Consider the following 26,583-nt stretch of genomic DNA (forward strand, 5'->3'; position numbering starts at 1 on the left):
AAATAACACAAACATGCTTAATGAACCTTTTCAAAGACTTTAAAAGGGAAAATTGGATCCAAATATCAGGTATATAAAATTAAAATTGTAATAAATTAAAACTATACTCAAATATTTGACATGAAAGCATATCTTTACGTAGGCATTTTCTCTGGTTTTCTCGCCTCCTCCCCCATCCACCCGGTTCAGGTGGGGGTCATTCTCACCCTTACCTGCAATGCTAATCCAGTCTGTGGATTAGAATCTGCAGACTCAGCCAGTTTTTTCCGTTTCGGAAAACCACAAACAATGACAAAGATGTGGTAGGAAATATTCCGACATTACAATGTGTTGAAAATGTCATGTGATTCAGTCACGGGGTCATGATCGCGGACCCCTAAGGGTTAAAAACAAGGAACGTCGCATTTACGATTCTAACAAATTGAGACATTTTTAAGTGGCCAATTTGGTACCTACAGTTGAAAAATAGTCCCATCTTCACATTAAATATATCAGCAAGTTGATAGTATCAATATTTTCAGAGACATTATTCATTTTGCAATACAACAGCCTTACAATCACGGAAGCGCAGTACCACGCTGCATGACGGGAAATAAAGTTAAAGACAGGAACGATGCATTTACTACTGCAGTCCCGACATATTGGTATTAACATTGGCGCCTGCAGCCACAGCCTGCGTGTGCTGAGTGACGAGAGAGAAAGAGAGAGAGACTGATGTGTGTAAATAGAGAGAGATAGGTAAGGTACGTCCCAGTACTTATGGAGAACTCCCACCAACCCCCCACCCCACACACACACACACACACCCGTCTTACAGACTATTCACCCCCCACCCACGTCCGTGTGCTTCATGTGAACCTCACAATTTCCTTCTGCAGGTGCATCTGGGTATTAATACTGTATATTAACTGTCATTTACATTTTAAAGAATGATTTACTAAACAATTTTTGTCCCTACTTATAAAATATAGACTAACATCTTTTCCCAAAGTCTGCTTTCCCCAGCATAAAACCTACAACATCTACAACCCATGAATCCCCACGGCTCACATACTAATAAATATATAAAGTAATGTAATGTAATATAATATAATATAATATAATATAATATAATATAATATAATATAATATAATATAATAAATTAATGATCAATCGAAGGCTATTTAATTTGTGATTAATGTTGGAAGAATTGAAGCTTTCATAATTTTTGTAAAAGCTCATAAAACAGGATTCTCAGCCATAAAACAGATGAGCTGAGACACAGGAATTTAAAATGATCCTACTGGGTTTTTATGATTAAATGGCGGATATAATGATGTCTGCTTTGTTAGGCAGTGACTCAGCCTTCTTACATTTGTTCCAGAGCTGCACTTCTTTTTACATTCTTCTCTGCTCCTCCTTCACTATGATTGCCCTAATTCACTGGTGCATCTTCAACACTGGTGCAAAATTCGCAGGCTATTGATTACCGTGGTAACAGGTCATGGCCGGGGGGACCGGTTGGTATTGGATGGAAAAAAACAAACATTGATCAAAGGCTAAACAGCAGCGCTAAGGAGGGTTTTAAGAGAGTGCAAACAAGGCCAGAGGAGGAAGGGATTAAATGTTCGCTGGTTTTGATCCATTAAAGCACAGATATACACACATGCTAATGCCAGACGTAATTAGAAATGGAGACGAATGATATTTTCTTGAAATTAGACTTTGTAAACAGTTACGCTGGATACTCATGACATGTTTTACTGCAGAGCTCTTACCTCCCAAATCGAATACAGGGTGAAATTGTTTTGAAATTGGTTGTGTTTACAGTTAAAAGCAATTCTCACTGTTGATAGATTAGTTGTCCATCAATTTTCTGCTTTTATTTGTTAAATCTGTTCACACATTGAAAATGAATGAAAGAAATACACTTTGAAAATGACATACAGTCAGCTCAATGAGGATCAGGAAAGTGGCAATTCTGTCATTTTGTCTCTGAACAGTGGATATGACAGAACCAGTGGATATGATATGAACCAATCAGATGTGATGTGGACCTGGAGCTCTAATTCAACGGGTTGTGGGTCTGTTTTTTGGTTCGTCCAGTCTCTTTCTCCAGAACTAGACAAGCTTTTTTTTTTTATGTTTTCTGTCTAATCTGTAATTCATGTTATTGAGTGTAACCAGTGGTCTTCGTCTTGTTCTTAACCCTCTGCATTTACATTCATGTCGGCGTCTGTTGATCGTACGCTTTGATAAAAACATGCTGACCACCTCAGGTGATGTTGTAAAGGGTTATTATTCTACCATCATCTACTTTAATTGTCTTTTATGTTCTTCCTTTTGTAGTTGCTGAACTCACCAGGAGATTCTTTCTTTTCAAGAATGCACCAATTTAATCCATCATCTGTCTGATAGGTTTAGGTTATTTTTTGTTTTTGTTTTCAGCCAAATGAAGGCCTGTCTTGAATTGAGAAGTACAGTCAACACCTACTAAATTAAAAGTGAACATTTGGACTCAACTCTCGACTTGATTTGCAATTTGGTGGTGTATAGAGGCAAAATGACAAATTCTGTTACAGTGGTTTTACTTATGGATCGGGTTTTAAGTGGACATGTTTTTAGTGTATTTCACATTTCATCAAATTTGTTGTGTAACCGATCTGGTTCCTAGAGCCAGAATAGAGTTGGGTAAGACTGCATTTCAATATGCTGCCCCCTTCTGCATGGAATGCTCTGCAAAACAACCTAAATCTATCTGAACTTGTTACTATAGGTGAATTTAAAGCTATTTTTAAGGAGCATGAAATCAATGAGCTTGGTCAGTGTAACTGTTTTTAAACTTGAACAAATGATTTTGTAAGTTTTTGTATTATGTGTTGATTATGTCTTGTCTGGTCAGAAACTGTGTGCTAAGCTGCTGTTCTTGGCCAGGTCACTCTTGAAAAAGAGATTTGCAATCTCAATGAGGCTTTTTTTTTTTTTTTTACCAGGTTAAATAAAGGATATATACACACACTACATATTTAACTGATTTTTTTACTCAGTAGGTGAGAGACCTTTGGGCTAATATGACTGTGTAGAAATGATCAAAGTACATCAATTCAAGCAGATTTTCAAGTTAAAAGTCTTCTTAATAGGCTTTTATAGTCCTTGAATGAGATATCGCTTTCATTTTTGCTTCACAATAAATAGGCTCTAACTTTATTCTTAATTTTTTATTATTGCAACTGCTGAGGAAGACGCTGTTAAATTGTTTCTCATTATACAGTTCTATTCTATTGTAAAACTAAAGGCAAAGTCATTGTTTGTACAAAAAAGTCCTTTGACTATTGATTTTTCTTTCTTTCTTTCTTTTTTTTTTTTTTTCGGCGTGCTAACCAAACAAGCAGTACTGTTTTTGGTAATGTCTCTCAGCGGTCAGCATGGTAACAAGCTTTAAAAATGCCATCCAATGTTTCATAAAGCCATCCAGCTGTGCTCCATGTTTTGGAGCTTAGTCTTCTGTCATGCTAAGCCTGTTAGCTTCCTGCTATTTTCAAATGTATTATTCCTGCCAAACACTTAGTACAACAGGAACCTGACAGGCTCTGTGAAAGGACTCTTTTCTACTGACTCCACCTGCTATTTCACTGTGACAAATTGCCACAGTGTTGCTTCAACCCAAACCAGGCATAGAAAGTATACACAAAGAATGTCCCACAATAGGCTTCCTTTGGCTGTTAAAAGAAACCCAGAGTGATGTATTTATGCAACAGCTAATGAGTTAGAGTGAGATGGTGGCCACTTCAACAACAGTCCTTCCTTCTTATCTCTCCTGGAGTGTAACAGAGTGCTCAAGGACAGCGATGGTGACTCACCTTCCTGTTCTGCTCTGGTTGTGATGTGGGAAGACAAAGAGGTGTCAGATAAAGGACAGACCAAAGAGCAAGGGAGGCGCTGATGTGAGCTTTGTCCTCGACTAATCTGATCCTTCCATGTCAGAGCGAAATATGGGCTCAGAATCAAAACGGGTCCTTTTGGAACCCGGGCTGAGTCCTGAGTGAATCCTGCAGGGGCTTCAAGAAACACCCGACACAAAGACGCAAAGAGCAGAGGACGCTCCAGGTACAAGTAGAAGGTCAGTAATGGATATAGTAATATTTACAGGGTTTCATAAAAGACAGGGAGCACTGAAGGAGGATGGAGGATGTGCTTCTTCATTCGACTGAAAATACAAAGTCCCAATCAATGCACTATTACTCATATCTGTTGCATCACAGTGTTTATGCTGAAGAGGGTGAGCATCCAGAAGACCAAGAATACAGGAGCCATATTAATCTATTTAAAGAAAGAGAAAGAACAAGTACCACATATTTAACCCATAAAGACCCAGTGCTACTTTTGCGGCAGTTCCCAAATGATTTTTTCTCCATATTTAACATTTCCTAAGTGATTTAACGCCATTTATTATAAAATATCCTCCGTATTTTGCATATTTTCAGTAAAAATCAAATGTTTTCCTATATTTAATTTACTGATCATATAGATGTTCATAAAAGCTCAGATTAAAGTTAAAGGTATTATATCAAAAACAAGGAAAACTGAAGAAAAAGTGGCATTTTCAGTAAAATGTATCATTATTGAACATAAACCAAGTGTCTCCGTCAACTGTCATTGAGTCAACTCCATGGGTTTTACTGGTGAATCAATGTTGTAGAAGATGATGGTGTTTCCATGGAAACTACAGAGCCTCTGAATGTCCAAATGGGTCCAAATATCTGGTGACCATGAAAAGACGACAAACTGGATTTTACACCAATTATTTACATGGATTGATTGGATTAGTGGATCAACAGGTGTTAAACAGTTTAGATCAGTAGATGATTTTGGTCGCCAGTGGATGTTTGGGTCTTCATGGGTTAAGCCTAATAGTCATGGATGTGTTTTATAACAACTTACAACATTTTGAATATCTTAGCAGTTATAATATACTTTATTTAAAAAAAAAACATATATGAATTTCTCATTTAGTCATAATTACTTTCTTGTTTGTAAGAGATAATTTATTTTGCTGTTTAACCCTAAAAGACTTAAACAATCACTAGAAATCGAAAGCATCCACCTATTTGAAATGTGGAAAAACTTTTCAACCACTAACCCTATCAATACATTGAATAAATTCAGGTCAAATGCACTCTCTCAGCTTTTCAGCAGCATCACATATGTCTTTTTGGATGTTTAGTGAATGTGGAAACACTCATTTTCTGCAACTTTTATTCCCCATTAAAATCCATGTAGTCTGACAAATGGCAGTGGTTGTGTATAGTTATTTTTATGTTTCAGTTAAAGATATATTCTGCTGAAAAAGACACTTTTTCAAGCCGGGATAGCATCCCAGTAACCCTCTGGAGGACTAAGCAGCGCATGAATGAATGCATCTTTTTCATCAGTGTTCTGACGTAATAGTGTTCTGAGGTAATAGCCACTAACGTAAGTTTTCTTGAACATCTACATGGTCAGTGAATCAAATATAGGAAAATACCTGATTGTCATGGGAAAATACAAAATGCAGAGAATATTATAGTAAATAGTGGTATATGTAGAGGAAATTCATTAGGAAATTGCCATTAGGTCTTTAAGGATTACACTGTCTTCATTAATTAATGTAATTAACAATTGTTGCTAATTCTGACAATATTTACCATAAATTTAGCTCAGTATTTAGCTTCATTTCACATTTCCATCAAAAGACAGAGTTCCTACAGGTTTCTACAAGTTAACTTTAAGTCTTTTTCAGACTACTTAGAACAGAAGTTAATGCCCATTTCACAGCCTATTTCACGGCAATACTGGCAAAAATTCATGACTCCAAGAATTTACAAAAATGTACGCCTTGATTCCCACCGTTCTGAGTCATTTCTCACCAGGGGCTGCGAAGTTAGCGATAATTGGTTCCTAATTTCAATATAAATTGTCTGGTTGAAACGGGTGGAACTGAGTAGACTAACGTTACTTTCTTTGCAGCTTGGACATTTAACAGACACATTTAAACACAATACAATGAACAAGTTCATGGTAACATAACTTAAGGCCTACCATAGAAATGTAATACCTTTTAAAGACTTTTTCATGGTATTAAATATAGATTTGTAAATTCAAGACTTTTAGGACTTTTTAAGACTCCGCGGGAACCGTAGAAGAGCTGTATATAGTGGACTACAATTAATGATCATCAGCCTTTACAATTATCTTTGATGTTTGCATCATCTTCCCAGCAAGTTTGTTACTACAGTGAGAGTAACTTTAACCCATAAAGACCCAAACATCCACCGTCAACTAAAAGCATTTAGTAATCTAAACTGTTCATCCACTCATCCTATCAATACATGTAAATAATTGGTGTGAAATACAGTTTGCCATCTTTTCATGGTCATCAGATATGACCCATTTGGATGTTCAGAGGCTCCGTAGTGAATGTGGAAACACCATCATCTTCTACAACATTGATTCACCAGTAAAACCCGTGGAGTTGGATCAATACAGACATTGGAGACACTTGGTTTATGTTCAGGCAATGATAGATTTTACTGAAAAAGCAACTTTTTCTACAGTTTTTGACTGACCTTTGACTTTAATCAGAGCTTTTATGAACATCTACATGATCAGCAGTGTTGGGGTAATGGATTAAAAAGTAATGGATTACTGTTATTTCATAATTTTTTGGGGTAACAAAGTAAGGTAACACACTACACCAATCATACCAATAACTAAATTGCATTACTGGACTGTGGGAACATGATACTTTTACTTAAGCTAAGTTCCATTGACTGTTTCCTATATGAATGTTCCCTGATCTGTTGCATACGGCATGTACTGTTCCACACGCATCATGAGTCGACAGAGAAAATGGAGCAAGAGGAAGGCTGCTTCGAGAAGTGGCGATTTTCCCATTATTTCCAGTTTATTTCAAGAAAGGACAAGAAGATATTGGTTAAATGTACTCTATGCTTGGGTGACAAGCGCTTGTCAACTGCAGCCTCAACAGCAGCTCTCAGTGCAGTTGATGGGCAAGGGAGTGAGAATCCAACTCCCCCTCCAAAACAAGCTGAGCTTCCTTCATGTCTTGGGGTGGTACAGGTAACGCAAAATGATACTTGAAAAAAAAAATTAAAAAATTCTTGGCCTCTTTCATCCCAGGTTCTGCTTAGATCATTGAGACATGGCCTTTTTTTAAATAATTGTATATATTATTTATTTTATTTGCTGTTCTTATACGACTTAGTATTAAAAAAAACTTTACACAACATACACTATGGCTACGTTCAGACTGCAGGCAAATCTGGCCCAAATTAGATTATTTTGCCCATATGTGACCTGTGTCTGATCTGTTAAAGACGGTTTGAACAGCACAAATCTGATTTTTTCTAATCCGACCCAGGCCACTTTCATATGTAGTCCTAAATCCGATACGCATCTGATATTTTGCAATGCGACTTCAGTCTGAATTTCCAGGTCGCATTCTAACTTTTACGTCATTGAAATGCAATAAACATCACAATTCTGCATCCCAAGAGTGTTACTTCCATAAACACAGTGCGTGCCTGCGTGGTCATGTATTACATCAGGACCTCTTTTGGGCATGCGGGTCACTTCGGGGTCGCATTCAGTTCATACTCAAAACTGATAGAAGTCGCATTTAATATGTAATATGAACGAGCACACACAAAAAAAAATCAGATTTCACCAAAAACTGTGCATTAAGACCTGCTGTCTGAACAAAGCCTATGTTGAAACGTTAAGTTCTGACTCAAAATTGAAAATAGAATGACTGAAGGGTCATTGTGTTTGTTATGTATACATGGTCAATTTCAGCATCTATCAATTACAAAACTGAAAAGTAAAGTAACAAGTAGTTTAGTTACTTTTCAAATGAAGTAACTAGTAAAGAAATCTCATTAAAATTCAAAGTAGTAACCAATATTTTTTTTCTCAAATAACTACCATAACATTGATGATCAGAGAATTAAATATTGGAAAATAGGTGATTTTACTGGCAAAAAAGCAAAATTCAGAGGAGAATAGTATAATATATGGTGATAAATCACTTAGGAAAGATTAAATAGAGAAAAAAATTCATTTGGGAAGTGACACTAAAGTCCCACTGGGTCCTTATGGGTTAACATTAATGGTACCAAAAGTCACCCCTCTGTAACACCTAAACACTTGTGTACCTGTTCGACTTAACTGACTCAAAGTTAGCAATAATTCCACATGGGGGAGTGATAACATTAATGTGTCTTGGTGTTCATCATAGCAGGGAGTAAAATTAAAGAGAAAAGTGAGCAGGAACGGATGGATGAGCTGCATGACAGTTGGATGCAAAGAGGAAGGTCTGACGGATTACCGGCTAAGCGTTCCATCACCTGCTGGGTATATAATTGAGGGGAAGGAAACGGAAAAAGCTCAGCCTTGTGCTCACGGCTCTGCTCCCACAGTCACCTGCATGAGCTGCTTCTCTTCCTTAACATTTATGGGTTTTTCAGTAAGAGCCGCAGAAACGCACACCCACAGCTACCAGCATGTGTTTGTTTTAGCGTGCAGCGTTGTAAATACAAGTAACAATACATCTGAGTGCAAATATGGTTCTTTCTGACACATTTTGGTTGACATGGCGGTGTTCATGTCATGGGAAGTAGAGTGTAAGTCTGAAACATCCTGCCACATTCAGCACCAAATGCAGGCACAAACTCACTTTATTGGTTGAGGGTTTAGTTAAAACAGGGAGTGACAGTAATCCACCTTAATGCTGGATATAAAACGACAAAAAGAAGATGTCTGTTTGGTAGAAACATGCCACAAAAACAACAGCACAATTCTTTTTGTGTGGTTATGCACTAGTAAAAACCAAATAATGAATGTTATTGGCTTTCTGTGATGACATCCGTCCATCATTAGACCTTTAAGAACCTATACCCTATTATGCTATTATGTGAAATTTCCTTCTATAGGTTTCTGCACAGTGCATGTTTTCTGAAAAATGAAATGGGTACAAAGTGATGAAGAGAATGACTGTCCTTCTATTCATGTAAGGCTTGAAGTTAACACTAGTCCCTTTTCCATTAGACATCTGCGCAAAACTTTACTGATATTTACTAAATGTCAAAAAAACAGAAGTGCATGCTGTCTGTGTTTCCATTAAATCCCAAATGTGATGATTTGTTTATTTATTATCGCAAGATGACAAGAGAAATCATTCCATAAACATGGCGACTAACATAAATATTGTGTTGATTTACAGATATATTCATTATTATTATATATTATCCCTCTATCTCGTACTAAATTAAAAAATGATTTGGTGTCCACACACACCGCGACATGTTTCTATTAAAACTCTTCTTCTTCGCTTATTATAATGTCAATCAACATCTGATTTTGTTTAATTCACATGACTCTAGTTGCGGAAAAAGGTACTTCCATTGCAGTTTTGCATGATATACCATTTGTGCTACGCTCAAAAAAACCACCTCTTGCCAACACAAAAACTTTTAATCAAAAAATCGTTTTTCCATTTGGTAAATTTTTATGCACAAGTTATATTTGTGCAATTTGAGGGTCAATGGAAAAGCGACAGTGTGTTAGTTGTCTGTAATGTCTTGAAAAGTTTCATATATTTCCCAAAAGGTAGCTAGAAGTTGCCTAATAATTAAAGGCAGAATAGAAATTAGATGGACAAACGGCAACAGGAATAGAAAGGATGTGTTTCATTTTAACCATTTATAGTTCACTCATAGAAATACTCTGAAATTCAAAATTTCAACTTTAGTGTATTATTGGAGGACATAACAAGACTTTATTACTTTGGCGAAATTTTTCAAAAATTTATATTATTACGTAGAAAATCAAGGTCAATAAAGTTACCATATTTGGTTCCGTACCCATAAGTGGCAAAAAAAATAATAAGTAAAATGGAGGAAATCAATCAGTGTGCAACATTAAAAGCATCTAAAAAACGACATACTGAGCATGACGGTTTAAAGATTTATATTTAGTTAAGTCTTCTGTGGAAACTCTGACGGACATGGATGTCAGTCGTACTCTGATTACAATTTTTTTCCTGTTTTCCTCATACTTGAACTTGTAGCCAAATGCAATTCACCTGTGTCACTTAAAATAATTAATAACTGACCCTGGAAAACAGACCCATTAAAAATAAGTCTTCAGTGATGTGAGTCAACTGTATGACCCTGCATTATGAAGACATTTGAGAAAGCATTTCTGGGAGCAAATACATGCATTTTTGCTGACATCCTCAAAAGGGAAATAATTATGCCTACAGACATATAGCATACATATATTTATTCCAGTTAAACAAACCTAGCATTATTTGAAATCCTGTAGTGTGCATTAGCATTTTCTCAAACACGCAGCGATCAGGAAGTGCCATCTAACAAATCCCTCTTCCCAGCAGGGAGCCTGGTGTCTAAATAAACATTACAACAGTCTCCATGGGGGATTAGACTAATGTGGTACAGTGGAGCGTCACTGATATGTCACTTTAATTGTCGCCTAAATTAAAACACACAGTGGTTTATCTTCACATCTTATAAATCTCATAACCCTCACGCTGTTGCATTTATCAATCAATAGTAAAAAGCCCCCGCTAAAATAACCTTCCATCTTATGCATTTTCAAAAAAGCACCTTTCTCTTCTCGCACCTACACTCACAACTAGAGCCACTTTATAAGACAAAATGTATCTGATCACAAGTTTACCCACACACGCCATTTTTCATCAGTGGAGGTAATTTATTAGCCAATTAGGAATGATGAAAGCACACGGTTCTGGAGTCAGTGATTACTGCCTCCGTACGATGATTAAATTTATCATTCTTACCGAGACGCTGAGAGGATGTGTTTCCTCCCATAACCAACAGAGAAAATGCTGGAGGCTGGTGGAAGGGAATCGAAACAACAACTCTGGCCATTAATTCCTTTCTTGCCACCTTCTAGATGTTATAAATATTCAGTATACAACACCAAGGGCTTCTCCCTGATTTTGTGGCCGTGCGGCAAAACATGGGTCTAGTTAAATAAATAACCCAGAAACCAGACTGTGGCTGCACATTTGAAAGGACTCAGGATTAAACTTCACAGCTGTGGGGTGTTTGCTTTGACTGTAATGGGATTGGATGCAGGTGAAAGTCTTTTAACATTTAAGTGGAACTTGTCTTTTCTTAACTTCTACATACTAAAGGTGTCTTTGGGGTATTTTTGTCACTTCTTAAAGTGAAACACTTCCAAGTTTGTCACAGATACTTTTCCATTGGAAAATGCAAAAAAAAAAAAAAAAGCCACATGTAACTCGTACTAAACCTGTATTAACTGGTATATAAACCTACCAGTTTATATAATGCAATGCAACAAGATAAAGACAGATGCTACTTCCTTCCAGGTGTCCACAGGTAACCATTCAGTATACATCCTCTGGTGCAGCAAGTAATATGGTTGATTGATTATGTTCATCTTGTTTTCTTATATTAGCTTAGCCTAGATTAGTCTTTGCGACAAAGTTAGTAAGGGTGAGTGTTTTATCTTGCTGACATGTTTCGACTCCATCTGTAGTCTTCCTCAGAGTGGTGTGTGAGGTTGTCAGCCCCCTCGTCCTGGTTCATGGACTCGTTTGCCCTCTTCCTGATCTCTATTATCCACCTTTGTGCTTGTTGATCTCCAATGTTAACATTTTCCCTTGTCCCAGTCCATAATATGGTTGTTCCTCTTGCAGTGGTCTGTCATGGCTGATTTTTTGTTTTCTTGATCAGCTTTTTCTTTTAGTGTTCTTGTGAGTTGTCCTGCTGTCTCTTTTTTACATTCTGTCTGGTGCTCCTTTTTCCTGGTGCTGAATGTTCTTCTTGTTTATCCTATTGTACGTTTTCTTGCATGATCTACACGGAAGACTACAAATGTAGTCGAAACAGGTCAGCAAGGTAAAACAGTTACCCTTATCAACTTTTGTCGCAAAGAAGAATTGCTAATCTAAGTAACGTGGTTATTTACAGTTGAAACAATTGGTTTCCTTTGCTACAAGGGTCTCTATATCCTATATGGGATCATAAAATCATCTATTTTAATCCAAAACACAAGCTTTTCCCAAATCAGATGATTAATTTTGGCCCCTAAATTTAACCCACCTGCAAATGAAAACTGCAATTTGATAACGAGAAAGACATCAAACCCCAGTATCCTGTTCCATTTCATTCACCCACCAAATCCTTGTCACCAGGACCAGGAAAACAGAACCAGCTTTTTCATCATATCATCTACTGTCACTGCTGCTTTTCTGCTGAAAAAAGTACATTCCCATTGGTCCCCATTACGTTTCAAGTGCTGTATCGTGTAATCAGCTAAACAGAAAGGTTTAACATTTGGTATTAAATGTCCAAATGTTCACCTTGACAAAACCATCAGCTGAAGGGATTTTGGGGCCAAAGGTCCATGGCCAACACTGCTGTGACCTCACATTTGTCCATTTTTATTATAATTCAAGCGCAACTTGAGGGAATGGCCTCAAATTTGGCATTGACATTCACTTGGATTCAAGCTTAAAGTGTCAAATGTCACTGTAACCTAATAAAACACATTTCGGACTAAAATATTTCGTAACTGCATGAACAGATTACGATGCAGGGAGTGTAGACACATCTGACTGAATTTAGGATTCTAGTTCAGGTGTTGCCAAGTATGGTTTTGAAATGCAATAAGCTAAATATGTCACAGTACATTCTAGGACGAGCCAAATTCTGTTTATGTCTTCACACTTCCTCTTTATGTCCATGAAATCCTCATTTGTTAGTAGATCCAGAAGCTCCACACCAAATAAAACATTTTACTTGAGCTCTTACCTGAAAGTTGAAGAAGGCCAAGGAGAGGGCAGACATGTAAAAAAAAAAAAACACAGAAAAAAGAGAAAAAAATCATTAGTTGAAAGTCAAACTGTAAATGAAATTCCCCTATGAGATGAAATCACCAATATGTCAGCCGCCCATAGAGTTTAACACTGCACCTGTCACCCCAATCGGACTGAATAATATTTAGCAGGCGGAAACACAGATGCTAAAGGGCCTCACTTGAAAGCAATGAGCCTTGCATTTCGAGTCGCCCGCCTCAGTCATTAGCCATTACTCCCATTTGTGGAAGGTCGATGAAGCAGCAATCCCAGTCCATCACGCCTGCTTTATTATACCACATGTCCTTCACAAGCAGTCGTACCTGACAGGGCCGATGATTTCACTGTGTATTTAGGCTAATAGCTTAACTGATGAGTGCAGAAGCCCAAGACATGAGTGAGGATTCCCTTATAGGTTTTTGTGATCCTTCAAATGCACCGGTCTGACTATTTGAAGCCACCATGAGTCTCAGAGAGAATCACTGCTATTCATCACAGTAAGTGCCATTCGCTCATGAGATGAGATGTAAAGTGAATGAGTGACTGAGATGTATGTCTCTCTGTGAATCAGTGTCTGTCTCTCTGCATTGTGCCGTTTCAGTTAAATCCTACTGTTTTTCATGACAGCTTCTTTGCCACAGAGAAGGGGATGTGACAAGGCAGGATTGAAGGGATAAATTCCTAAAGAGGTGTGTGTCAAAGAGATGTGGGAGAGGAAGAGCTGACAACAGGGTGATATTTTTCAATAAAAAAAAGGCAAGCGTGGATTTTTTTTTTTTTTGGCAGCTTCTCTTTGGGTAGAATAAGAATTATTATAATGTACTGGGGGGAAAAAATGTCAACAATGCAAAGTCCTGATGCAAAATGACTAAGCTCGTGACAAAACTAACTGGAAGCACTCGGAGAGCGCAGACCTCCGCCAAGGCTGATCAGTGGCCCCCCCCGTGGGCCCCCCACCCCCGATCACCACCAAAATTTAATCATTTCTTCCTTATCCCATTTCCAACAAACCCTGAAAATTTCATCCAAATCTGTCCAGAACTTTTTGAGTTATGTTGCACACCAACGATCAGTGCCCCCCCCCCCCCCCCCCCCCGTGGGCCCCCCCACCCCCGATCACCACCAAAATTTAATCATTTCTTCCTTATCCCATTTCCAACAAACCCTGAAAATTTCATCCAAATCTGTCCTTAACTTTTTGAGTTATGTTGCACACTAACGGACAGACAAACAAACAGACAGACAAACAAACAAACAAACAAACAAACAAACAAACAAACCCTGGCAAAAACATAACCTCCTTGGCGGAGGTAATCAGTAAATGTGGAAGAGAAATTTGGATCTTTGAAGTTTTTACTCGCAGTGAATTCAATCCAGAGTACATTAAACTACATTTATTTAAAGTTTTTGACGTCCTCTCTCCAAGTCAAACATGCAGATGAATACACCTCCCTCCTTTAACGTAGCTGTAACCTTTTTCAAGTAACTGATAAAACTGTCAAAGAGAAAGAAAAACCTCACGCTTAAAGCAAAGAGCACGTCCACATTCATATTTACAGCTTCAATATATGAGAGAAGAATTGAATATACAGGGAAATGTTAGCATTCATCATCGCATTGTCATCATTGTGTCAAATACCCTCCTGTTCTTTATGAATATTCTTTTCCACTGCTGCTATGTGTCATCCCCACAAACATGAACCCTAGGCTGTTTGTATACTGTTTCTGGCAGTGTCATTGCTCGGATGTCAGGAGAAGCTCAGATACTCAGGAATGCCATCATGGAGAATATGCATGGTACTTTTATGAGGAAGAGTGAGCGAAAGTTTTCACAGGTTTGAGATGTTTAACAGTTTGTGGTGATTGAGTAGTGCAGTTTTCATTGTACAAAGAGTAAAGAGGAAGTTAACTTTAGGCTGCACATCAATCAACGTATCATCCCCATATTCCAACTATAGGTGACATTGAAGAAGAAATCCAATTTAACGCATAAAGACCCAAATATCCACTGGTGACCAAAACCATCTACTGATCTAAACTGTTTAATACCTGTTGATCCACTAATTCTATCAATACATGTAAATAATTGGTGTAAAATTCAGTTTGTCATCTTTTCATGGTCATTAGATATAACTCATTTGGATGTTCATAGGCTGTGTAGTTACCGTGGAAACATTATCATCATCTTCATCTATCATCTTCTACAACATTGATTCTCCAGTAAATCCCATGGAGTTGGATTAATGACTGGAGAGTGGATGGAGACAACTGGTTTTTGTTCAGTTAATGATATATTTTCCTGAAAAAGTCACATTTTCTCCAGTTTTCTCTGTTTTTGATATAACGAATGTACCCTTTAACTTGAGCTTCAAAGAATATCTAAATGCCAACTAAATTAAATACAGGAAAATACATAATATATATATTCACTTAAAAATGCAAAACACCTCTCCCACCAACATACGGACGATAGATCAGAGAGGTTATGCATCATATTCACTTAGAAAAAATTAGATATACCATTAGGGGCTCCACCAGAAAGTTCTATGACACTTGGCAGCCATTTATCAGCTTTGTAGAAGGTATGGTAGCTGCCAACATATCTATGTAACTGCAATATCTGTGTACCTTTTTACTTATGTATTTTCTAATTCATTTATTTTCAATTTTCTTTCCCCTTATTTATTCATGTGTATGTGAACTTACAAATATGCACATGTGTATATGTGTACATATATATGTAAGTGTTTGTATATATATTTGAAGGGGGTTTATATACTTTTATACATAAGTGTATTATTTCCGGCTGTATATAAACTTAACGAAGGTCCAGTACTTGGGGGTGGGGGGCAGATGGAAAGGAACTGGATACAATAGTTTCATTCTCAAGTTGTATGTTTCTTGTTATACATTTGAAAACTGACAATAAAAAAAGACCTTGATCAAAAAAAAAAAAGCAAAACACAGAGCATGATATTATAGTAAATGGTGATAAATTACTTAAGAAAAGTTAAACAGAGAAAAAACTATTTTGGAATTGCCACAAAAGTACCTCTGGGTCTTCATGGGTTAATGCTCAAGAAGCCAGTTTTACAAGCTCGATATGGAAGATTTGCACATACTCGTGTGCTTATTTGTGTGCGAACCTGTATTGTTCTCGGAAAATGTACTGTTAGTCAACTTCACTTCAAAGCTCATAATAGTGTTGATGAATTCAGGAGTGAGTGGAAGGATTCTCATGGAAAAATCTGCCCCCGTCCTCTATGGAGACAATAATGAAAAGGCTATTATGGATGTAGACAACTGCGACAGTCATCGGCTTAGAAATGGAGTTACCTAATGTCAACCAACAACCAGTTCATAGCACAGACTCAAACAGAAACATTGCAGAAGCACAAAAGCATGACTTAACCTGACATACTGAACCTTCCAAACACACGTTGACATATAAGGCATGTTTATAATCCACTGACTGGACAAACTATCACTACAAAGAGGTAGTCTCACTATTCCAGTGGTGTGTTGAAGGTGGTCTGTGTACTTTAAATGAAAGAACAAAGTGCAATTTTTACAAGAAAAGCTAAGGAGCTAAGCCTTCGTTCTACCTAATGCTAACACTGAACTAATGTACCCTTTTATAGTTACTTTATTAGATCTCTGTTACAGAAAACCCATTGCTACAGAAAGGTGCTGTTTTCATTTTTAATAGTTTCCTGGGGACAGCAGTGACTGTGCTTTCAGCTGGCAAATCCTAAAAGTAATGACATCCAACCTCTTGAGAAAAACTTGGCTGTAGCAACACAAACAGCAGGGATAGACTTTTGTGATTTCTTAAAAAAATTACTCTTATTGTCTCCATAGGGAACTTCTGCTTTTGCTTTACTCTGTCCTAGTACATATAAGGCAGGGGTGTCCAATCCTGGTCCTCGAGGGCCAGTATCCTGCATGTTTCAGATGTATCCCTCTTCCAGCACACCTGACAGTCATTATCAGGCTTCTGCAGAGCTTGATGATAGGCTTACCATTTGAATCAGGTGTGTTGGAAGAGGGATACATCTAAAACATGCAGGATACCGGCCCTTGAGGACCAGGATTGGACACCCCTGATATAAAGTAAAGGCGGCTAAGAATCAACTGCAGATCTATGCCAGTACTACAGTTGAGGGCACTGACAGGAGAATGCACCTAGCATAAACTGGAGGACCTACAGGAAGCCTGCACCATGTAGAAAGAACACGAAAACGCATAGAAAGACCACTAAATGGGAATCAGCCCCAGATGCTTCATGTTCTGAGGTAAGAGTGCCAACAAGTGCACTACCATGCTTAATGATCAGCACTACTATTTGCACAAAATAGGTACGTAGTCACACATGTGCCTGTTTTAATCAGACATTTGCTAAAATACAGATAAATACGGTCATTACTTGCTGCACTTAACTGAAGGCAGAAGCTGTTCAGACACCAAACCAATGGTCCGACATAATGCTGTTGCAGAAAGTGATACGCCAACTTTGCACTATTGTAATTCCTCCAGTTAGAGTTCAGTGTAAGTTCACCATCAGCAGCACTGACCCTACATCACTCCATTTCCTCTCTTCCTATAACTTCTCCAACAGCCTTGTCACTCCTGAAATTTTAAACAGAACACAGCCACCACTTGCCCTCAAAAGCCTCAAATAAAAAGAAAAAGAACACTTGAGCTCTCTTGACACTTTCTATTTGCCACACAGCAATGTTATTTTGGAGAAACAGCATATACCTCAGGAGTGTGCGCATTATCTTTATATAGGAGCTCAAAATGCCATCTAAAAAATACAGATTTGCGGAAAATTACAATGAAAAGGTCACCAATCACTGGGGCTGATTCAAGTCCTTCAGACGTCAGCATGATTAAACATGTACTTTGTCTCTTTTCACTTTCTATTCTTTCTCTTACACTGACATCAACCCTTCCAAGACTTTTACTTTACTTGTTATCCCTGTCTCGAGCGCCAATATTAACAGGCATAACCATCCCGACCCAGGAGATGAAAGGCACCTACAGTATGAACACATTCTCCTGAAGCTGCAGAAGCGGAAAATTGAGAAGGTGAAGGTACAATATCTCACCTGAACACTGCGGTGAAATGCTTTCTACTTTTTTACTAAGTGAGAAAACCCAATAACATTGCTTGGAAACATGTGGTCGGCGAGTATACAGGCGTGGAGAATGTGTGTACGCAACAAACAGCTCATTAATCTCTGGCCTGCCAGGCATGAGGGCCAATAAATTGCCCACATATGAGGTATGCTCAAGCACTGCAAAGCATTCCTGCTCATAAATAGTGAACGTAAAGTGTTTGTCGTACAGTAATTGCATGTCTTCAAATGTAGATGAAGGTATAATGTGAATTATTTTGCATCCGTTGCAGTAGGTGATAAGATAGAGGCCAGGAATAAAGTGAAAATGTATGTCTTTTACTGTTTCAACTGGCCAAAAATGGGCAAATAAGTGTGAATTTACTCATCAAGCTAATCTTTCTGAATCCACACAAAAGATGATTGATCTAATGTCTGTGGTGACCTTTGAAGCTGACTAGACTCTCCAGTCAAGTCATTAAAGGGAGCAAGTAACTGCTGTATAATATCTGATAATATCCCAAAATGAGTGACTCAGTTCTCTTCTTGTCATCTACTTAACCCTTTTAAGACTATCATAACAGGCTGCCAGAGTGTCTTCATGTTTTCTTTGCAATGAAAGTGTCAGAAAATGTCTTTTCTGACAATTTTTTAGCACCTTTGTTTTCAGGAAGAACTTAACTTTCAATATCTGGCCATTAATTATTATAAATAATAGATGTTTAAAACCATGAGTTTTAATTGGGCTTTTAGCATATTTATTATCAGAAACAACTCTAAATGTCCATAAAAAAAACATTTTGAGACTGAAAAAATAAACTTTCATCTATTTTAGACCTGTCCAAACACTCTTTTCGGCCTCAAACATTCAGTATCCATATTATGGCTTCATATTTTTTGTTATTTCCAGGCATTTCTTATCCTGTGTGGAAGTCTCTGAAACAGATCCTTTCTACTTGTAATACAGTCCCCACATTGCTGCCATAAAGTGTTATATAGTGTCGGACAGCTCCAGATCTCAGCCTTTCGATACCATTTGAATTTTGTGGATTGCACAAAAAGTTCAGGAGTTACAGTAATTTGAGTGCTGTAAAGTGCAAAATGCAGCGCCGGAGAGACTGTGGTTGTTAAAGGGTTAAACTCTCAGGTTAGCTTTATGCTTGGTCATGCTTATTCAGTCGTGTCACATAACTGTTTTAATCAATCCACCTGTCTACACCAGCTGTGTGTCAGTCACGATACATGCGTAGAATATTTTTAGACTTATTTAGGTGTATTTCTTGGTTTTCTGTGGGTGGCTACAGTGATTGTGTTGGGTTGTCAGTACTTCCAAAACACAGGTAACCCTAAGCCCAGTATGACTCCTCAAATGTAGACTCGTACTCATAATGCTGCTGTGCTAACATGCTGCCCACATTACTCCTTCCATGTGGAGACAAGCTGCCTTTTATATCTGCTCAATTTTTGTTTCCATTATTTAGACAGTGTGTTTCTGAATCCTCCTGTGAAGGTTTGCTTTCCACATTTAACTCTGTACGGGGCATATTATTTGGCAAACTTCATCAACTTTCTGAAGTCTATTCCCACTCAGTCTTTTTTTTTTTTTTATTTCTGTACATTTCTTTTCCTTTCTTCTCACCTCAGACCGTTTATGGCAAAACATCAAAACAAAACCATTTTAGAATGTTGCATGTAAAGTTTGCAGCAGTATGAATTGACCCGCCTCAGCTTGACTCATCAGTTGATGGCGTAGGTGGTGACTCAGCTCGCCAAATTGTCAGTGGCTGGTTTTAGAATGTTATAGTGTGCGCTGTGTGTTTTTCTCAGTCTTTGTGGATCGTAGTTAACCTGTACCACACAGCACAGCATTATTATTGGCTTACTATCCTATCTTGGTGTTTGTGTTTTTTCTCTGGTTTCTAGAATCACAAACCCCTCAAAACAACACAACTGCTCCAGAAATAGGCAGCACAAACGATCAATCCTCTATTTTTGTTATGCTTCTGTTGTTTTATCAATACAAGGAATGCAGCTGTACTGGGTAAGCATCATTACTACTCTCACTCATAGGACTACATACTGTATTCAGCTAAAAAACACATCCCTCCTTATCATGGTGGAGGGATTTGCATGCCCTGGTGGTACTAGGAGCTATATCATCAGGTGCATATCGCTCCAGGTAGGGTCTCCCAAGGTTAAATGGTCCTAAGGGAGGGGCCGGACTAGGAGGGATTCAACAGTATAAAGAATCTTTGATTCTTTTTTGTCAGACAGATTAAAAAAAAGTATATATTTATTTACCTTTACATGTTTCGGCTGCACCTGTAGCATGCCTCAGAAGGGTCACATGATGTTCCTGTGATGTGTCTTAGCTGTTTTATCCAGGTTTGCCAGACAAAAGGTACAGTTCATCACATGACCCTTCTGAAAAGGCTGAAACATGTAAAGGTAAAAAAATTGTACTGTTTTTTTAATCTGTTCGACAAAAAAGAAACAAGGAATCTTTATTTACTTATTAATCGATCAATTTATCTAACTTCGGTAGACAGTATGAACCTGATCAGACTGTTAAGGGACCCTTATGAAAAGAATGTCCAAGACCTCATCCAGGAAAGGGAAACCAGGGCCTGGAGGAGAGGCTCCCCTATAAAGGTCTGGTGGTCAGACAGTGTGTAGGTCTGCTGTGGAAAATGGAGCTGAACCAAAAACACAAAGCTCTCAATTCACCAATCTACTTACGTTCCTACCCTCATCTATGGTGACGAGTTGTGGATAGTGACCAAAGGAACAAGACTGTGGATACAAGCATTGGAAAAAAAGATTCCTTGAGCATCTGTTCAAGTTGCTTCCTGGATGCCTCCCCGGTGAGGTGTTTCAAGTATGTCCAACTGAGAGGAGACCCCCCGGGCAGACCCAGGACACACTGGAGGGATTACATCTCTCAGATGTCTTGGGAACCCCTCGGTGACCCCCTGGAGGGACTAGTGGAGGTGGATAGGAAAGGGAAGTCTGAGCTTTTCTGCTTAGGCTGTTAGCCCGGCAACTCAGACCCAGAAGAGTGGAAGAAGATTCCACATCCACTCATAATGTACACCTGCTTAGATTCTCTACTCATTTTTATACATTTGTGTATTCATTTTCAATGCAATTTTATTCAGCTTTACCTTAATATGTGATGTTTGTACATTCAGATATGACCTCCATAATACAGTTCCACTTGTATAACACCAGTTGCCGCTTTCTCGAACAACACTAAAGCTTGTTTTGAAAGACTACTCTTGATTTTGAGCTGCATAATGTTATATGTTATATTATTTTCTATAATCCATTACAAATAAATAAACAGACAACTCACATAAAATGCTTATGCTTTTTGGGCATCCAGACTAAAAATACAACTCAAATGAAAAACCTAAGGTGCAGTCTAAATGCATAAGTATACAAAACTGTTCTCATATAATAATTGTCATGCTAAAATATATGCAGTAGTACAAGGTACAAAGCCATTTAGATTTTTTTTTCTCTCGTTCTCACAGCAGCTTTGAACTTTATGAGAACTCCTCCTCTCAGCTGAAAAGAGGACAGCCAGTTTTATCCGATGAATAAATATTTCAAGTGTAGACACCACCTTAATCTGAAGCAGAGAAAACAAAAGCTATGGACTGACAGGGGACTCGGTGGATTTGCAAAGTCAGCCTGACTCAGCACCATCAACCCTAATCAAAGGATCACACGCTAACTCTGCTCATCTCTTAAAAAAAACTTTAAATTTATCTACAACCCCCTTTAAATGTGTCACTTTATTCTACAAAAAAGTGTAAAAGTTTATGTGTGATAGTTTAGTTTTAGCTTAAGGGTGTGTGCACCAATAAAAATGGTAACCGTCTCAAAGGTCTGACAGTTATTTTGATAAAGCAAACCCAGAAAACTATCTCAGATGTTTTCTTGGGGAAACATTAACAGACAATGGCCAAAAGTACCCATTTCTGAGTCAGGACAATGGCTATAAATTTCATAAATCCCAGCTCTAATGCCTCCAGTAGACCCTATGAAATCCAAGCTAATGAAGACATGTTGATTTAACGAGCCATGGCTCTATCTCGCATACAGCTGAGCTGACTTTAGCAGATTAATGGGCATCCTCTGCTAGCACTAATGGCTAATAATTCAGTACACAGTAGTTTGCTTCTTTCTCTCATTTTTATCTAATTGCTATATTCGCTGTATCCGGTCTTACTTACATCTCAGCCCATCAATCACCACAGTGCTTCCTGTTGTGCTTTTCCATTTAGCCTTTCAGTTTAGCATTTAGACAGTAATTTATGGAATGAAGTGCTTTATTATAACAACCCAAAGTTTTTCAGTCTCAATTTTGTCTGACTTTTATGCCAAAGAGTGGATTACAAGTTTAGAGAAACAGCCAACTGCTGCAGTTCACAAAACACCTGAGCGGACAGACTAACTGTTATGTGATACTTAGGCAATGACTCAGGTTTTACAGATCTGATGAAAAATTGATCACGAAGGTCATATGAAGCTCTAAGGTTAAATGAAGGGAACCTGTGTAGGAGTTTGACCAACCACCTCCTTTATGTTAGCTATGTTAGGAAATAGTTGAGTGAATGAGAATGGCACTGATACAAGCTTGGACAACACCATTTTTTTTCTTTTATCCATATTTTGTGAAATATAACATTTTGGGGGTTTTACATGTGTCACAAAGCAGGTGCCCAGAAGGACGGCAAGATTGAGAAGCTCAAGATTAAGACAAAAAGATCAAGACAATAAGAAATGCCAAGACACCAAAAGACTAGGGGTGTAACAGTACAGAAAAATTTCGCTTCAGTGTGTTTTTGGTACAGGGGTCTTTGGTTCAATACACTTTCAATACATTTTTGGTACAGTAAAGGAAACCAATTTCATTTAAAAAAAACTTTAAATATTAAAACATTTCAGGGTGTTCATATTTGTTCAGGTTTTTCACATTTTTTGTGAAAGAATAGTTTATAAATGTCAACATCTTCATGTAATTTAACTTTGTTTTACACTAAAACAAAGAGAAAACTGAAAAAAAAAAAAAAACTTTAAATATAACCGATCTTCACGAAACAATGCCAGCACACCACTCTTGTTTTGTCGACTTGTCTCTCCATTGACATAACTGACAGGGTATCCGAAATGCTCCCAAATCGGAGACCTTACAGAACACGAATGGTCTTCCAACTCTGGCTTTGTACCTGTGACACTGCTCTGAGCTGCCATACTGGTTCACATTCAGCATGTGTATGGTGTGTGGACTGCTTAGACGTCTGTCTCGTATATCAAATTTTGCACATGGGTTCCACTTGCGGCCACCCTGCTCATACTGTGTGCGTTCACTTCAATGTTTTTGTGTGGAAACTTAAGGCGAATGTTTGTGTTCTTCACACAGGCTACATGTATTAATTCAGTACACCTCTGTATTGTACTGAAGGCCCCGAAATGGTTCAGTACAAACAACTGAACTGTTATACCCCTACAACAGACCAGTCATTTTCACAACCATGACAAGAATTAGAGTATGTTTTAAAATGCAGAATTTTTGCTCTGTTTACATCTAATATCCACATTAGTCCAAAGTATTGACATTTCAAAAATGGAAACAATGGAGACACTAGTTTAGTTTGGAAATACCAGAGGTGTTAGACAAAAATGGAGACTTCTGATGCAAACGCCTACATTCACGGCCTAATTGGGTCTTATCATTCACTACATATCCTTCTGTGACTCACTGCTCTCCTTCCACATGACCCTTTAACATCGATACTGAATTGCGTTACCAGCAAAAGTTATTCTGTTAAGGTGTTAGACCCGTTAACTGTTAGCAATTCTCTTGCCTCTAGCAACTGTGTGCTGGAATTCTGCTTTTTATGACTGTACTGAATATTAGCCTAGCCAACCATCCGTCTTTCTCAATAAGAAATCCATCTGGAATCGCGGGGCTTGCATCCAAATATGAAGACGCGACTAACAGGCGCCGAGTAAACCAATCACAGATAAGGCTTTTGTCAGAAAAACTTAAGAATACAAGGTGTAATCTGTAATTCAATCCTTATTTTTGAATCAAGCAACCGAAAACAGCTGTAAAGAGATTTGCGGACTGGAACTGACTTTGACTCACGACAAAAAGAAGTCAGTACGTATGTCGCATTGTGAAACCCCCACCCCCAAGACTTGTGATTGGTTCGGTATGAAATAGATCGGGCATAAGTCACAGCGAATGGAGCACTTCCAGACTGTTTTCTCAGTATTGAATACACTGAGAAAACCAGATGGCTAAAGGTTTACTCACTTTATTACCTATGTAGGAAAATCCAGTCTGCATTTTACCACTCCTAATAGAAACACATCAACTAGCATTAGCAATAAGCAATTAACGCTTTAAGAACAGTTAGCTGCCAGTGAAGGCGCTCACCTAACTCTACTCCAGAACTTTATCAGCTCTGTGATCCTGGACAGTAACAGGAGAAATACCCTATATTTCCTGTTTTGATTCCAGTGGAAATCAGAGGACCCAGAACCCCAAACTTCTACTGTATTATTCAAGGAATTTGTATTAATGTCTGCATCTAGTCTAGTCTGGTCTTATGATATGTTAGTATGTTCAAATGTTTGGTTATTATTTCTGAAACTTTGTTAAAAAACATGTGTGGTTAGATTACAATCTTTTTGCACAGCACCAAAGCTGGGATCTTTACCCCTGTGGACATAAAAGATACTAGACTGGCCTGGCCTTTTGTGCTTTTGTCTATATATCTTTATAATACTGGTGTGAAAATGCAACAATAAAAAAGCTATCATGCCACATACGCCCTCCACAAATGTAGAATAAACCCTGAAAACTGTGCAAGCGTAGATATGTGACTTTGGCATTAATACTAGTCTACAATGACAGATTAATATGAATATGTTCATGCCTCTTTGAACCTGAGAGCAGATGTGGGATATTGTTCCCACATCCCTTAAATGGAGCCGGGCTATCAGAACAGTAAATAGACACCACTGTTCTCTCAATAACTCTAAAAAATGTCTGGCCTGTGCTGGCACAGGTTGCATTGAAGGGAAATGTATCTCTCTCATTGCTGAAAGATAGTGACAAACAACAACAACAGTAAGCTCTGGGGGAGAGAAATGTGAAATTGATCAAACAAACACTATTATCGCCTGCCTAGACTCTCCTATTCATTCCTCTTTCTCTGCTGTCTGGCACCCACAGTGAAACAAGGAGCGTTGCAGGTTTAAAAACAACCAACAAAGCCGAAGTCTGCCGTCAACTAGAAGCTGATGTGGCTTCTTTGTGACATGACAATAAGACAAACTGATGTGCTGAATATAGACTTTGTTCATAAAGAAAGACATCATGGGAGCAGAGCTGCCTGTGCGATCACATCCCAATGATTAAAATTAAAAAAGGTCAAAAAAAAGAGACAATAAATCCAGGCATTGCATAGATTTAACTATTAAACCATTAGCCACACTTCGCTGAAATGTCCTTCCTCATTGACCAACAAACATCTAAACAGAGTCTTTGAGCTTGTTCTTCCCCTTACTTCAATCACCCATTACACGACTTAAAGGCTCAGTAAAAGGACATTTTTTATGAAAATACTGCCCAAATCCCATTCACCTTGCTTTGAGTAGCTTTGAGGAGAAAGACAGACATTAAATGAGCGGCAGAGGTACAGGAAAGCTTCAGCAGTTGGTGATGAGATCATATTTTCTTGGCCACTAATAAAACACCTTGAAAAGAGTGTTTCATCGTATGAGTCAGAATGTGCAAATGAGGTGGAGGGTGTTATGATGACTATAATCACAATTACAGAGCAATAAAGGCTAATGTGTCAGATGCCAGATGAGTGAAGCGACATCCATGCACACTGGAAATGTGGTATCAACTAAGGATGGAGAAGTAAAAAAAAAAAAAAAAATCTATTTGCTTGTTTATAGGCCTGCATCACTTTGACTGGTTTTCATGTGAAGGACAAAAGTGGTTCTGTCTCAGATGAAGGTTCATTAGGATTCTGAACATGGATGACCGGGACGAGAGGTAGCGTAAGAGGCAGGTTCAAAACAATCTAAACATAAAGAAAAACAGAACAGATGTCATATCCATCCAGAGAGTAATATTTAAAAAAATGTATGGTGGCAAGAAGCAAATAGCTAAAAGCAAGTGCACTTGTCTTGTACTAATGGATGAGAATCGATAAGAATTTAACGATTCCAATTCCATTATCGATTTTGCTTATCGATCCGATTCCTTATTGATTCTCTTATCAATTCTCATTGGGTGAGGGAATAAAAGAGTACAAATGGGTGTGTTTGCATTAACTGTCTTTTATATTTCCATCTCTGCACAGAAAATATAACAAATACAGTATCGACAAATAATAATAACAGATGACGTTGGGCCCGGTTTGGGGGGGAGTACCATACAGTGACATTTAAACTTAAAATGCTTTACTACTTCCTCTATGTCTCCTGTTACTGTGCACCTCATTTCCGTTTCCCTACCTTTG

The 26,583-nt window shown here is 38.0% G+C and overlaps 1 protein-coding gene and 1 long non-coding RNA gene across 8 annotated transcripts in view; both read right to left on the bottom strand.

Moving 5' to 3' along the window:
• sorcs2 (sortilin-related VPS10 domain containing receptor 2) overlaps positions 1-26,583 on the bottom strand; it is a 593,249-nt gene that overhangs the window by 190,398 nt on the left and 376,268 nt on the right. The gene's annotated exons all lie outside the window — the stretch shown is intronic.
• Positions 4,548-24,344, bottom strand: LOC115438487 (uncharacterized). Its single transcript, XR_003938082.1, has 3 exons — positions 24,233-24,344; positions 23,152-23,153; positions 4,548-4,563 (listed from the first exon to the last, which is right to left on the bottom strand). It is a non-coding gene; the product is annotated as an uncharacterized LOC115438487 (long non-coding RNA).

This window comes from Sphaeramia orbicularis, chromosome 18, assembly GCF_902148855.1.
Source record: "Sphaeramia orbicularis chromosome 18, fSphaOr1.1, whole genome shotgun sequence".
NCBI lineage: Eukaryota > Metazoa > Chordata > Actinopteri > Kurtiformes > Apogonidae > Sphaeramia > Sphaeramia orbicularis.